The sequence below is a fragment of the Oncorhynchus mykiss genome, chromosome 3 (genome assembly GCF_057628025.1).
Source record: "Oncorhynchus mykiss isolate SJ-2025 chromosome 3, ASM5762802v1, whole genome shotgun sequence".
In the NCBI taxonomy this organism is placed as follows: domain Eukaryota; kingdom Metazoa; phylum Chordata; class Actinopteri; order Salmoniformes; family Salmonidae; genus Oncorhynchus; species Oncorhynchus mykiss.
The window spans coordinates 41,530,333-41,546,221 of NC_143024.1; positions in this window are offsets into that span (position 1 = coordinate 41,530,333).

Sequence of the window (15,889 nt, forward strand, 5' to 3'; positions counted from 1 at the left end):
TGACTGTTGCTTGAGTGCCTTGCCTTTAAATGTAAACCACCAAATCATCTCACTGTTATTCTTGTTTACCCCCCGGGTGTCAACGAGCTAGGCGTCTCTGACCACAATACTCTGACACTGTCTCTGACTGCTCCAACTCCTCTCCACTGCCCAATGAGGACCAATACATTTTGCAAACTGAGGATGCTTAACCCATCCCTCTTTCAGGAACAAATACAACCCACTGCAGTGGACTAGCCATCAATGACATGGTCAATCTGTATAACAGCAATCTGAGTAATACTCTAAACATCCTTGCCCCTGAAAAAAACCTAAAGTAACATTCCAACACTCGTCTCCTTGGTGCACTGATGAACCCTGCAGAATGAAGACTGATGACTGTAAGCTTGAGAGACATTGGAGGAAGGATGGCCTCCTACTGGCCCATAAAGACCACCGGGTAAGCTACTCTGCTGCCTTAAAAGGAGCTCAAAGCTTCTACTCTGTCACGATTGACAATAACAATGTTTCCCCAGAATCCTGTTCTCTACCATCAACCGCCTTTACAACCCTGCAAACTCATGCCCTCCTGAAGCCCATTCTGAGCAGTGCAATCGCTTCTAAGATTTTTTCAAGACAAAGATTGACACCATCAGGACAAACATCATGGCCTCTAAGACGGCCTGCACCCCGTCTGCTGAGCCCCCAATGCAGATTGCCCCTCCCTTCAGCAACTTTATAGAAGTCTCATCCACAGCTGTGCAGTCAGTCATCTCTAAAATCAAGATCAGCAATATGCTCCCATCCATGTAATCCTGATACGCCTACAATGTTTTTTACTGGTTTGACATTGTAGTGTATGCAATTGCATTTGTCTAATATGTAAAATCAGCAGCTTATTAGAGATGGTTAATTTCAACATTAATACTCTCACGGGCCTTATCCATACTCATGCAAAGAATCAAAATGGTATGACTTTGCTATGAGATTACTGTTAGCTAGATGATAAGAGCTAGTTTAGGCCTACAACTAAAGAGAATTGAAAGGTATCCAAACTCACACAGAGGGATCCCTAACTTGTTTTTTCAATGGAAAAATCCAATTTGAAAGTTGATTGAAACTTCTGGACAACATCTAATCAACATTGAGCATAAAGGCCTTGTAATGAAGTGAGCACCAGGCATCTCTCACCACAAATGTAGTTTACTCTCTAGCTGCCTCCTGCCAATTCTGGGGCACACGTTAATTGTTTCATTGTGTGAATTATTTCCAATTTGTTTGTTAAATATCCCCACAAATTATATCACCAGCATTGAATTTACCATTAAATCCCGGCATTAGCAGTAGCCTAAACTAGAACGTTAGTGTTTTATTACATCGGTAATTTCTGTTCCTGAAAATATTATCACATTCATTTACCGTTCTCATTCTCGGAGTGGACACTTCCATTATTGTGGATAGTAAGATGAATGTAATAGTTTGTTTAAATGTTTACATGCTTTGCAAGAAGAAACAATTCCCCTAATAATTCTGTTTACATGGATACATCTGAAATTAGACTACCTGATGGACCTCTTAAGGATCGGACCCGTTTTCTTTAAATTTTCACCTAAAATGACATAGCCAAATCTAACTGCCTGTAGCTCAGGACCTGAAGCAAGGATATGCATATTCTTGAAACCATTTGAAAGGAAACACTTTGAAGTTTGTGGAAATGTTAAATTAATGTAGGAGAATATAACACATTCGATCTGGTAAAAGATAATACAAACAAAGAACATGCATTTTCAATTTTTTTGTTCCATCATCTTGGAAATGCAAGAGAAAGGTCATATGTTGACTTAGGATGCCTGGTGTAATTTAGATTTTGTCAACAAGATGGCAGCAACGTGTGTGCAACGTTTCAGACTGATCCAGTTAATAATTGCATCACCACACAATATTTTGTATCAAGTCTGCCAGGAGTTTGACCAAATGTGCCGAATTGGTAATTTATACATTTTATACACATAACTATAGAGAACATACAAAAATGCTATGGTAATAAAAAAATAAAAAATTCCACACTCCCAGGAATGGCATTCATGATGAATCATTAGCTTCCCTACAGAAAATAGACTAAACCTCACACATCTAGATGGCCGGGAGGGTTGGTGTGGAGCCAGAAACAGCATTGGGTCAAACTGTAGACCCCTGTTCCTACATTTGAACATAAAAATGTATTTGATCAAGCAGATGCTAAGCTACAGGACTGTTTTGCTAGTACAGACTGGAATATGTCACGAGATTCCTCCGATGGCATTGAGGAGTACACCACATAAGTCATTGGCTTCATCAATAAATGCATCGATGACGTCGTCCCCACAGTGACCGTACATACATACCCCTACCAGAAGCCATGGATTACAGGCAGCATCCGCACTGAGCTAAAGGCTAGAGCTGCTGATTTCAAGGAGTAGGACTCTAACCCAGAAGCTTATAAGAAATCCCACTACACCCTCCGACAAACCATCAAACAGGCAAAGCATCAATAGAGGACTAAGATCGAATCATACTACACTGACTCTGACGCTCGTCGGATGTGGCAGGGCTTGCAAACCATTACAGAATACAAAGGGAAGCATAGCCGAGAGCTGCCCATTGACACGAGCCTACCAGACAAGCTAAACTACTTCTATGCTCGCTTCGAGGCAAATAACACTGAAACATGCATGAGAGCACCAGCTGTTCCGGGAGACTGTGTGGTCACGCTCTCTGTTGCCGATGTGAGTAAGACCTTTAAACAAGTCAACATTCATAAGGCCGTGGGGCCAGGCGGATTACCAGGATGTGTACTCCGAGCATGCGCTGACCAACTGGCAAATGTCTTCACTGACATTTTCAACCTCTCCCTGTCTGAGTCTGTAATACCAACATGTTTTAAGCAGACCACCATAGTCCCTGTGCCCAAAAACACTAAGGTAACCTGCCTAAATGACTACCGACCCGTAGCATTCACGTCTGTAGCCATGAAGTGCTTTGAATGGCTGGTCATGGCTCACATCAACATCATCGGGGTAATTTTTGCGAAGCCTATTTGATTCTGAGTTCAGACATATAAAGTCTGTATGTGAAATCTATTTTTAAGATGCATACTTTCCGTTTTTCCGAACTCACTTCACTTGCTTGCATAAGAGGGAGGCTTGCGCTACCGGTGCTGGCACACGTGCCGATCAAATGCACTTCTGGAACGCCGATTAATCTAATTGCATGTCCTAATAATTCAAAAGATTTTTCAGAATACCAACTGTATTAACATTGTTTTAACTGTTACCAACTGTTGTAATCGGCAGATGCTTGCTTTTGAACATAAGCCAATTGAGATAAGCAGAGTAAAGTGTTTACATGACTATTGCCATACTCGGCCTACTGCCATAATCAGTTTAATGTTGAATTGTTTGTGTGCATGTAAACATACTCCATATCTTTTGTTTGGAGTGCTTCATCTGTGCATGTGTCTGGTTTCTGTCCTGTATTAAAGGAAAACTCCATCCAAAAACGATATTTTGATATTTGTTTCATTAGTCCATTGTTGATAAAGTCCCAAAATGTTTTGCACATTTTCAAGATATGTAACTTTCAAAATACAGAAATTTGGCCCTTATGATACATGTCCAAATAATGTCCTAATAATGTTGCATCACACGGGCCAGATTTCTGTATTTTGAAAGTTGCATATCTTGAAAACTTGTAAAACATTTTGGGACTATATCAACAATGGACTAATGAAACAAATACGAAAATCTCATTTTTGGGTGGAGTTTTCCTTTAAGTAAGGCATGCACCTGAGGACGCATAGAAATACCTGATATGTGGCCTGAGCGTCAAGTTAGCAGTCTGCTAATTTGAGTTTAGAAATTGTGAAAAGTCCTCGGTGTGTGAACTCTGATTAAATATTATGATTTCAACTTTTGCTATAGTGGAATAAATCAGGGTCACACAGAGTGTTTCTTGGTCGTCTTGAACAAGTAAGTCATATCAGGCCCGCATGCACTCTTTCTCCTGCTCTGCATTGATGCCTACAGAGGGGAGGTGTGTATTTACAAGTGCTCTGGTGTATTATAGGGTGTCCAATCAAAAACACATCTTTTAACCAATGGGTAAAATGCTAAGTTAATTGTGTAGAGAGAAAATGATGGAAAGTCCTCGGTGTGTGAACTCTTGATGAAATATTATGATTGAACCTTTTACTGCAGTGGGCTAAATCAGGATCACAGAGTGTTCATTGGTAGTCTTAAACAAATCTACTTTGAAACAAATGTATACAGCTCACACATATGCTTACAAAAAAGAAAACACCGGTAACGTGTCAAATACAGATTTGAAATGTATACCATTTTGAGTTTGCATCGCAATACTACACTTTATATACATCACAGAAGACTGAAATATAAAACTGTCTGACATAGAAACACCGGATTCGCTGCGTTTGTTTATTAATTGTGAAATTATGAAAAATATTAATAACATTCCACCCATGAGGCCACTGGGTCATTTGACGGCAGGAAAGGGCTACGCTAATTTACAAATGTAATGAAGGATAGGAAATTGCCTTTAGCACTAGCTTATTGGTTGATGCCAATTTGGTAATGGTATGATCCTGGGTAGGGCTACGCTAATTTACAAATGTAATGAAGGATAGGAAATTGCCTTTAGCACTAGCTTATTGGTTGATGCCAATTTGGTAATGGTATGATCCTGGGTGGGGCTTATAGATGGGTAGGCCTTGTGGTGTTATTCTGAATGGTCAACTAGCTAGCAACAATGACAAGAGGCTATCATGTGTCATGGTCGTTGTATGGAGGAGACCATGGCGCAGCGTGGTAAGCGTACATACTTCTTTATTAAAGAAAGAACATTGACCAAAACAACGAAATGAACCGTGAAGCAAATGAGTAGTGCAGACAGGCAACTAAACATAGAATAAGAACCCACAAAATACCCAAGGAATATGGCTACCTAAATATGGTCCCCATCAGAGACAACGATAAACAGCTGCCTCTGATTGAGAACCAATTCAGGCAACCAAAGACATATAAACACCTAGACTTACAAAAACCCCTAGACATACAAAAACCTCAAGACAATACAAAAACTAACAAACCACCCTCATCAAACCCTGACCTAACCAAAATAATAAAGAAAGATAACTAAGGTCAGGGCGTGACATCATGTGGGGAATCGTAGGTGGCTCGTTTCAGCTCGTTGTATCTTGTTATTGATACCATGTCTTGTTTCGAAGTGGTTTGTCTCATGTCATGTCTATGCTAATATGGCAAAAATCCGCTATCTAGCTCACCCATAAACTGTAACAATGTATTTGAGAGACAACAAAAGCTCATTGTGCAAATGTATTTATGTTTTCATTAAACATTAGGAGACAAAATATAGTTTACATGTTGTCAACAATCTAAAAGTCCTTACGTTTTACCCCATAGTTGAGCATGTGTCGATTTTAGGCCTACCTGTTTGTGTACCTGTAAGGCAGATCTGATTTGGTTTCTTAACGGTACACTGTGTCCTTTCAGTTTAGGACAGGTTAAGCCTGATTGTGGCTACTTCTTTTTGATGTTGCTAGTGAATTATATTGTACATCTAAGATGAAGATGTACTGTATATTTTGTATTATTTTCACTGTTGGATCACATAAATAAATCTACACTTTGAACACTTCAACCTGCCTTGACTTCTGATTATAAATAGCATGCCCTTACAAGGTTGCTATTATTTTGCAGGCCAATACATTTATTATCTAGAATCATTGGATGCAATACAGGAGATATTCCAAAAAGTATATAGTCTTTACATGCTTCACAAATATGTTTACAGAATTACATAGGCTTGTCTAACATTGTATCATCATATTATCTCTCCTGCTCATGAAACATACTAAAATGCCTACAATCTCCCTGTGGTTGCCAGGTTAGTTGAGGGAAAGAAAGGGGCTGGAGGCTCGGTCAGACAGTGGTGCTGGGTGGAGGGGTGCAGGCTAGGGAAAGTCATCCTGTCTGGTTATAGCTCATTGCTCTGCAGTAATATCAACCCTCCCTGCAGAGACGTGGGGCCAGTGGTATGAGACCTCTAGGCATTGGCCTGGCAACTGGCCCTGATTAGTTTCTCCAGTCTCCGGAACTCCTCTCAGTACACGTCATTAACCTAGGACACGACAGAGTGACCTCCAACCGGACCGTGTGTGTGTGTGTGTGTGTGTGTGTGTGTGTGCGGGTGCAGACACACATGCACACACATGTAAACAACTATACCCTTACCTGTAACAGCTAGTTTACAGTGCTAAAACAACAGGGTAACGTCCAGAAAGTAATAGGAAATAATAGGGAAATAAGACAGCAACGACCAAGTTAGAATGTAGCTGCTAAATTATGACATAAAGTTACATGAATTTTCCTGGTTGTTTTGAAGAAACTATTATTTGTTACTGAAGAACTATCAATAATAGAGGCTAGTAAGCAAAAGTTACGTAGTAAGTAATCAAGGACATTTCCACTCTTCTCAGCAGCACCATCTATACTTATTAAGAATGTACTTGGATTTTTTTGTAGAAGGACGTTTAAGGAACTGGTCATTTATTTATACTGTAGTTCTAGTGTACCCGCGGGTCCTTGCCACTATTCTAAAGCAAACTGTTCCCGACTGTTCCCGTTACCATGTACTTTACTGTTACTTTCTTTATAACTTTACTTTTAGGTACATCAGATTTAATTCCATGCAATTTCTCCACAGACAGATTAACACAATCACAAGTAATTAAGCTACTATGTTCATTAATGTTCATTAATGGAACTTAATTTATTGTTAGTGTAGCTGGTCTGCGCCTACGTACAAATGCAATGGCTACTGCTCCCCCTTGGGTACTGAATACAATTAGGAAGGGTTACACCTTGCAGTTCACTCGCAGGCCACCAGGTTTCACTGGTGTCACACCCAAGACAATTTCAGCTCAAGCAGCCTCTATTCTAGAACAGGAAATGATCTCCCTTCTAGGAAAAGAAGCTATTGACCCAATGAGGGAAGCAGACAACAATACAGGTCTGTCGTGATGTGACTTTCGTTAATCTGACGACTGTTACTTAATTAAACTACTAACTACGTTTAATTGTTACCCGATTAAATTAATCATGTAACAATTAACTCATTAGGAATTTGGGGCACCACGGAATAAGTTGTTTAACGAGTTACCATCTCCCGAATGAAACTCTAGAAGATGTATAAGTTATATATCGATAACAGTCATTTATTAATCCTTACCTCATATCAGTCTCATTCTGAACAGTCGCAACCTTGGATCCGCAAGAACCCCAACCTTGAGCCTTATTCAGTACTACACAAATTGATTTAATTCTTTATTTACTGGCTAAATAATAACACAGAATACACATACACACTCACATGAGACAAAGGTCCCTAGTGGACTGACAAGATATGGCGGCTTATTATACAGAGATGGAGAAGGGGGAGGGGAAAATGGAGAGATCGAGAAAAAGGGACAATTATCATGGGTTTACATTCTAGAACTGTCCTCACATTAATCGTATACCTTGCACACAAACCACCGCCCGATTGGGATAAGAGGATAATGCATGCATTTATGTGTTGAATGCCTTTCGTTCGTTGTCTATCTCGGTCAGGACCAAGCCCTCAAAGAAAGCTGTTTCGGTGGGCTCTCCCATGGGTGTAAGGCTCTGATTGTCCACCAAAGGTTATTAGGTCCTTCTTCTTAGTTGTTTGTGGCTTCAATGATTCACATGGGTGATGAGAGTAGTAGGATAGTCTCACTTCGATTCGCTTTTCTCAATATCTGACTTAACGGGCTGACCACACCGCTCGTGTTGCTTGCGCGAGCATTGCAAAATAAACGTAGAAATCTATGTTATTCAATTAGTGCACTCACACTGCTCAGATCGCGCTGCAAGTCCTGCCTCTCCCATCTCCTCATTGGTTTATAGAAGCAGGTACCCACGTGCCATCTCTTCATTGGTTATACCCACGTGGGTGATTGAAAGACGAACTGTGTTGCCGGTCGGTGTAGTAATAATATGACAGTTACTAGACAGTTACAGTTACTATAATATGACAACCACTAGAAACGATTCGGTTGACCGTTTTATATGTGGATTCATTGTCGGCGTAGAGGACCTTGTGCATTTCAGGTAAATTAACAACTCAATATTTATATCCCAGGACAAATTAGCTAGCAACAGCAAGCTAGCTAAATAGGTCAAATTAGCTAGCAAGTGCAAGCTAACTAGCTAAATTGCCATAAATGTTTAATGCTTTCCGACCTGACCCCAAATTTATGTCATTGGTTCAGAGGTGGTTTTGATATTTTAACCTGGGTGTCATGATCGCGTTTGGGGGTGTAGGGGGACAAAATAAATGTATGCACGATGGCGCATGATGGCACAGCCGGTTTGGGTTCTGTGTAACATAGCTAATGAACTGTACCAGTGATTGTCTGAGGTGAGCTTCTCCTCTCTTCCTCCTCGTGTTGGCATTTAGGATTTGGACCATGAGGGACACGAGTTGCAGCTCTTTGTCTCTCTGGCCTAAAAGTCGATTATTCAGGGTTCGGCTGCTGACCACTTTACACGCTAGCCAAAACCGGCAATGTTCTGGTCTGATAAGTTCATTTTCTTCACCTCATGTTGAGAGTTTCAGAGTTTCTAACCATTTTTTGGACCATGGTCTCACGTCTTTCTGGTCTAAAAGACATGTAGCTAACGCTCAACGCTTTTCTGGTCTGCTGACAATTTCTCTTAAAGGGCGGTTCCATCATGCTGACAAGCTTTCTGACCTCACTTGGTGCATGGCTACTTAATGTGCAAAGGATATGATCAGAAGTTATCTCTTATGACTCCTAAAATCGTATTCCTATCTTAACAACAAAAAATCAATTTTCATATCACATAGACAACGTATTGGATGGAAACTTCACACATAAAGGGGGTATCCTTCCTAAGTTACAGTATTTGGTTCATACAAATGAAAAGCAATATTACCGTTTTCTACATCTACCCCACTGACCATTTCCCACATTCGGATGTTAGAAATATTGTTCCAAAATTCAGTTTTTGGACGTAAAAGTTTTTGGCTAGCAAAAGTTTGTGAACAAAGACATTCCTTTGGTTTATACTAGCTAGAGAGCCAGAGAGTCCTCTGCTGCATAAAATGTACGACTGGGTGTGTGGAGGTATCAACCCCCCCCTCCCCCTTTGTGCGTGGAAGAGGGTCTGGTGATTGTCAGCCATTGCCAAGCTGATCTGACCCATTGTGATCCTCACCTGTAATCATGACAGGTCATTATCAGAAATAGTTTCTAGTGCCTATTCAAAGCAATCAGACAGGCAGAATATTTTACCACGGTGGACCTGAAGGATACGTTCTTTCACATACCTATTGTGGTAAGGCACAGGACATTTCTCAGGTTCTCGTTTCAGAACAAAGCATGCATGTTTTGTGTCCTCCCATTTGCCCTAAGCTTAAGCACTTGCAGCTATCGCCCACCATACAATTACAGGGGATATGGATCATGTGCTATCTAGAAGACTGGCTTATAATACCGAAGTTGAGAAAATTGGCTGAGACACACACCAGGATAGTGATAAATCATATCAGCAATCTGGGTTTCCTGATTAACTGGAAAAAGTGTTGTCTCACTCCTCGCCAACAGACAAGCTTCTTGGAACTGAACTCTCTGTCTATGCATGCGTGTCTAACAGTCACCAGACAGAGATGCATTCTGACTGCAGCACGTGCACTCAACCGGAGCCAGACAGTCAGGGCTGGTTTGGTAATGCTTTTACTGGGGCTGATGGTTGCAGCATTAGCAATCTTACCACTCGGCCTATTATGCATGAGACCTCTCCAAAGATGGTTTATCAGCCAACGCATTCATCTGAAAAGAAACCGTTATCAACTGAAAAGAAACCGTTATCAAACATTACGCAGCAATGTCGCCACAGCCTATCCTTCTGGCAAAACCCGAGCATGCTCTCATCTGGGATCCAGCTGGGTCCATGAGCCTTGCGGGTTGTCATAAAGACTGAAACCTCCCTGAAGGGATGAGGGCAGTTTACAACAGACGCATAACAAACGGTTAGTAGGAAGAACACAAAAATCACCAAATAAACGTTTTGGAGCGGAAGCAATTCGCCTGCCTCTATTACATTTTGCCCCCAAGATAGAGGTGCATCATGTTCTGATTCGTTCCAACAACTCAACCTCAATCACGTACATCAAATGCCAAGGCGGAGTCCACTCACTGGCCATGCACCAAGTGGCATCACGGATACATCTGTGGGCACACACACACCTGCACTCACTGTCAGCAGAGCACATTCCAGAACGGTTGAGGCTTGTTGCAGATCTATTATCGAGGGGCAACGCCCCTCAAACCTGTGGAGTGGCGTATCCACCCACAGGTGATATTGGCAATTTGGCGCCAGTTCGGATGAGCCCATGTAGATCTGTTCCCATCTCGAAGCGCAACACACTGCCCTCTTTAGTATTCCATTCTCAACGACAACCCACCGTTGGGTCACGATGTCCTGGCCCACCAATGGGCCCAAGCTAGTCTATATGCATTTCCTCCAATTCCCCTGCCACAACAGGTCTTGGACAGAGTGAGGGAGCACAGACTGTAGATGATACTAGTGGCCTTGTTTTGGCCTTCACAGACATGGTTTGCAGACCTGAGTTCAATGGTGTGTGGAGCGTCTTGGACACTCCTGTTACATACAGACCTTTTGTCTGAGGGGGGAGGGGATATCTTCCACCCCTCCTCACACAAAATAGGCTGGCCACTTGGTACCTGACCTGGAACGTCTTCTTAGTGATGAGTTACCTTTGGCGGTTATTGAGACTCTACAGAGTGCTAGGGCTCCTTCAACACGTTCCGTTTACGTGGCAAGAGTTTGCGTGCTGGTGTGAGGCACATAGTGAAGAACCACTGCACTTCAGTATCTGTATCATACTGAGCTTCCTTCAGAAGCTGTTTGATAAAGGCCTTTCTCCTTCTACATTGAAGGTCTATTTGGCTGCTATATCGGCATGCCATGCTGATACAGATGGTAAGCCCACGGAAAGCCACACTTTATGAAGTGCACCCCTCGTCTACACCCGCCTACACGTTGTCTATTCCGCAGATGGGATTTGTTCACAGTTCTGGATGCGTTAACTAACCTTCCTATCAAGGTAATAGACACAATATAATAAAAATTCCTCTTGTTTAAAATGGTGCTACTATTAGCCCTTGCCTCTGCAAAGCGGGTAGGTGACTTGGCGGCCCTCTCCATCCACCTTTCATGCATGGTGTTCTCGGAGGACAAGCAGGGGGTTACATTGACACCTAAACCCTGCTTATTTGCCTAATATCCTTACATCTGCTTGCAAATCTATGGTTATTGATTTGGCCACGTTTCCCCCCCACCCCCCACCCCCTCTCCTTTCCGCTTAGAAGAAGAGGACCATTTATTACACACTCTCCGCTTATGTTGATCTAACAAGAAGCCTGCACCGCTCTGACCAGCTGTTTGTGTACTTTGGTATACAAGCACAGGGCAAGGCTTTGTCCAGAGAATGACTATCTTGCTGGGTAGTTGAAGCTATCTCTTTGGTATACTCCTTTGCAGGGAAAGCTCCCACAGAGGGACGTAACAGTGCATTCGACTAGAGGTGTGACAACATCTTGGGCACTGCTTAGGTGGGTTACATTGGATGATGTATGCACGGTAGATTCTTGGGCTACACCTCACACTTTTGGCAGGTTCTAAAGTCTTGACCTGACAGAGTCTTTGTTGTCACATACAGTACTGGCTGCAGCCAGATGTTAGTTACCACAAAACCAAAACCAACCAATGCAGGAATAAGTTATTCTTTACAATGAGATGTGTTACAAATGTCTTATTAATTGTATCACATAGCCTGCAGGCTTTGCCTGTCTTATCCCAGTCTTGAGTATGTTATATCAGGGGAATTCCCTATACACAGTGACAACCCGTCATTCAAGGTAAGCCCCACCTGTTTAGCTAAAACAATATATATATATAGACTACCGGTCAAAAGTTGTAGAACAACAACTCATTCAAGAGTTATTCTTTATTTGTTTTACTATTTTCTACATTGTATAATAATAGTGAAGACATTACAACTATGAAATAACACATATGGAATCATGTAGTAACCAGAAAAGTGTTAAACAAATCAAAATGTATTTGAGATTCTTCAAAGTAAACACCCTTTGCCTTGATGACAGCTTTGCACACTTGGCATTCTCTCAAACAGCTTCATGAGGTAGTCATCTGTACTGCATTTCAAGTAACATGTGTGCCTTCTTAAAAGTTCATTTGTGGAATTTCCTTCCATCTTAAATGTGTTTAAGCCAATCAGTTGTGTTGTGACAAGGTAGTGGTGGTATACAGAGGACAGCCCAATTTGGTAAAAGACCAAGTCCATATTATTGCAAGAACAGCTCAAATAAGCAAAGGGAAATGGCGGTCTATCATTACTTTAAGACATGAAGGTCAGTAAATGTGGAACATTTCAAGAGCTTTGAAAGTTTCTTCAAGTGCAGTCGCAAAAACCATCAAGTGCTATGATGAAACTGGCTCTCATGAGGACCGCCACAGGAATGGAAGACTCTGCTGCAGAGGATAAGTTCATTAGAGTTGCCAGACTCAGATATTGCAGCCCAAATAAATGCTTCACAGAGGTCAAGTAACAGACACATCTCAACATCAATTGTTTGTTGCCTGTTTTGCATGTTATTTTGGTGCTAATGAGTGTCACATATCATTTTGCAAACAATGTACATTTTTTACAAATAAATCATTGACTTAATAAAGCTGTCACATCAGCCTTCGCTTTGGCTCCCCCTCCTGCCCAGCTCAGGTGTTTGGCGTTGCTGGCCTTCTAGCTGCTGCCAAACCTGCTGCTGGCAAATGCCCTTCACTCATCAAACCCGGACTTGTCTCGCCATCATTACACACACCTGGTTCCAATCCCCACTCAATTTGTATTTATTTTACCTTTATTTAACCAGGCAAGTCAGTTAAGAACAAATTCTTATTTTCAATGACAGCCTAGGAACAGTGGGTTAACTGCCTGTTCAGGGGCAGAACAACAGATTTGTACCTTGTCAGCTCGGGGGTTTGAACTTGCAACCTTCTCTGGTGAGACACGGGGTGGGGGCCTATGCATTTATGTACCAACAGCTGTACCATCTAAGGAAGTCTCAAAGTTTTGCTCGCCTGGTAGAGTATCTCATGATAAGCTGTAGACCCCACTATCTACCTAGAGAGTTGTCATCTGTATTTTCCGTAGCTGTCTACATACCACCACAGAGCGAGGTTGGCACTAAAACCGCACTCAATGAGCTGTATTCCACCATAAGCAAACAGGAAAATGCTCATCCAGTGGCGGCACTCCTAGTAGCTGGTGACTTTAATGCAAGGAAACTTAAATCAGTTTTACCTTATTTCTACCAGCATGTTAAATGTGCAACCAGAGGGAAAAAAACTTTAGACCACCTTTATTCCATAAACAGAGATGCGTACAAAGCTTACCCTCACCCTCCATTTGGTAAATCTGACCAAAATTAAAGCAGGAAGCACCAGTGACTCGGTCAACAGATCCACAGATGATGCAATCTCTATTACACTCCACACTGCCCTTTCACACCTGGACAAAAGGAACACCTATGTGAGAATGCTGTTGACTACAGCTCAGTGTTCAACACTATAGTGCCCTCAAAGCTCATCACTTAGCTAAGGACCCTGGGACTAAACCCTGGGACTCCCTCTGTAACTTGATCCTAGTCTTCCTGACGGGCCGCCCCCAGGTGGTAAGGTTAGGTAACAACACATCCACCACGCTGATCCTCAAAACGGGGGCCACTAAGAGGTGTGTGCTCAGTCCCCTCCTGTACACACTGTTCACTCAGGACTGCACGGCCATGCACGACTCCAACACCATCATTAAGTTTGCCGATGACACAACAGTGGTAGGCCTGATCACCAACAACGACGAGACAGCCTATAGGGAGGAGGTCAGAGACCTGGCCATGTGGTGCCAGGACAACAACCTCTCCCTCAATGTGATCAAGACTAAGGAGATGATTGTGAACTACAAGGAAAGGAGGACCGAGCATGCCCCCATTGTCATGGATGGGGCTGTAGTGGAGCACATTTGAGAGCTTCAACTTCCTTGTGTTCACATCACCAACAAACTGACATGGTCCAAGCACACCAAGACAGTCATGAAGAGGGCACGACAAAACCTATTCTCCTTCAGGAGACTGAAAAAATTTGGCATGGGTCCTCAGATCCTCAAAAATCCTCAAACTGCTCGGCCTCCGACCGCAAGGCACTACAGAGGGTAGTGTGTACGGCCCAGTACATCACTGGGGCCAAGCTTCCTGCCATCCAGGACCTCTATACGAGGCGGTGTCAGAGGAAGGCCCTAAAAATTGTCAAAGACTCCAGCCACCCTGGTCATAGACTGTTCTCTCTGCTACGGCACGGCAAGCAGTACCGGAGCTCCAAGTCTAGGTCCAAGAGGCTTCAAAAAAGCTTTTACCCCCAAGCTATAAGACTCCTGAACATCGAGTCAAATGGCTAACCAGACTATTTGCAGTGACCCCACCCCCTCTTTATACCACTGCTACTCTTTGTTGTCATCTATGCAGAGTCACTTTAATAACTCTACCTTCATGTACATACTACCTCAACTAACTGGTGCCCCCGCACATTGACTCTGTATCGGTACCCCCCTGTATATAAGCACAAGCCATAAGACTACTGAACATCTAATCAAATGGCTACCCAGACTATAGCCTCGCTTTTGTTATTTTACTGCTCTTTAATTATTTGTTACTTGTATTTCTATTTTTTAGGTATTTTCTTAACTGCATGGTTGGTTTAGGGCTTGTAAGTAAGCATTTAACTGTAAGGTCTACCTACGCCTGTTGTATTTGGCTTATGTGACAAATACAATTCGATTTGATTTTATTTGACTTTCACTGACAACCCAACACACACATACACACACTGCAAACTACCCCATGCACATAACATGCACACACATGCATACTGATGCCGCACACACACACACACTCACACACACCAAATGCGCTGCTGCTAGTTGCTTAGGGGTGGCAGGTAGCCTAGTAATCTTGGTATCATTAGACCAAAGAATCTTGTTTCTCATGGTCTGGGGGTCCTTTGGGTGCCTTTTGGCAAACTCCAAACAGGCTCTCATGAGTGGCTTCAGTCTGGCCACTCTACCATAAAGGCCTGATTGGTGGAGTGCTGCAGAGATGTTTGTCCTTCTGGAAGGTTCTCCAATCTCCACAGAGGAACTCTTGAGCTCTGTCAGAGTGACCATCGGGTTCTTGGTCACCTCCCTGACCAAGGCCCTTCTCCCCTGATTGCTCAGTTTGGCCAAGCGGCCAGCTCTAGGAAGAGTCTTGGTGGTTCCAAATTTCTTCCATCTAAGAATGATGGAGGCCACTGTGTTCTTTGGGATCTTCAATGCTGCAGAAATGTTTTGGTACCCTTCCTCAGATCTGTGCCTCAACACAATCCAGTATCTAATCTCTACGGACAATTCCTTTGACCTCATGGCTTGGTTTTTGCTCCGACATGCACTGTCAACGGTGAGACCTTATATAGACAAGTGTGTGCCTTTCCAAATCATGTCCAATCAATTGAATTTACCACAAGTGGACTCCAATCAAGTTGTAGAGACATCTCAAGGATGATCAATGGACACAGGATGCACCTGAACTCAATTTCATGACGCATAGCAAAGGGTCTAAATAGTTATGTAGATAAGGTATTTCTGATTTTTATTTTTA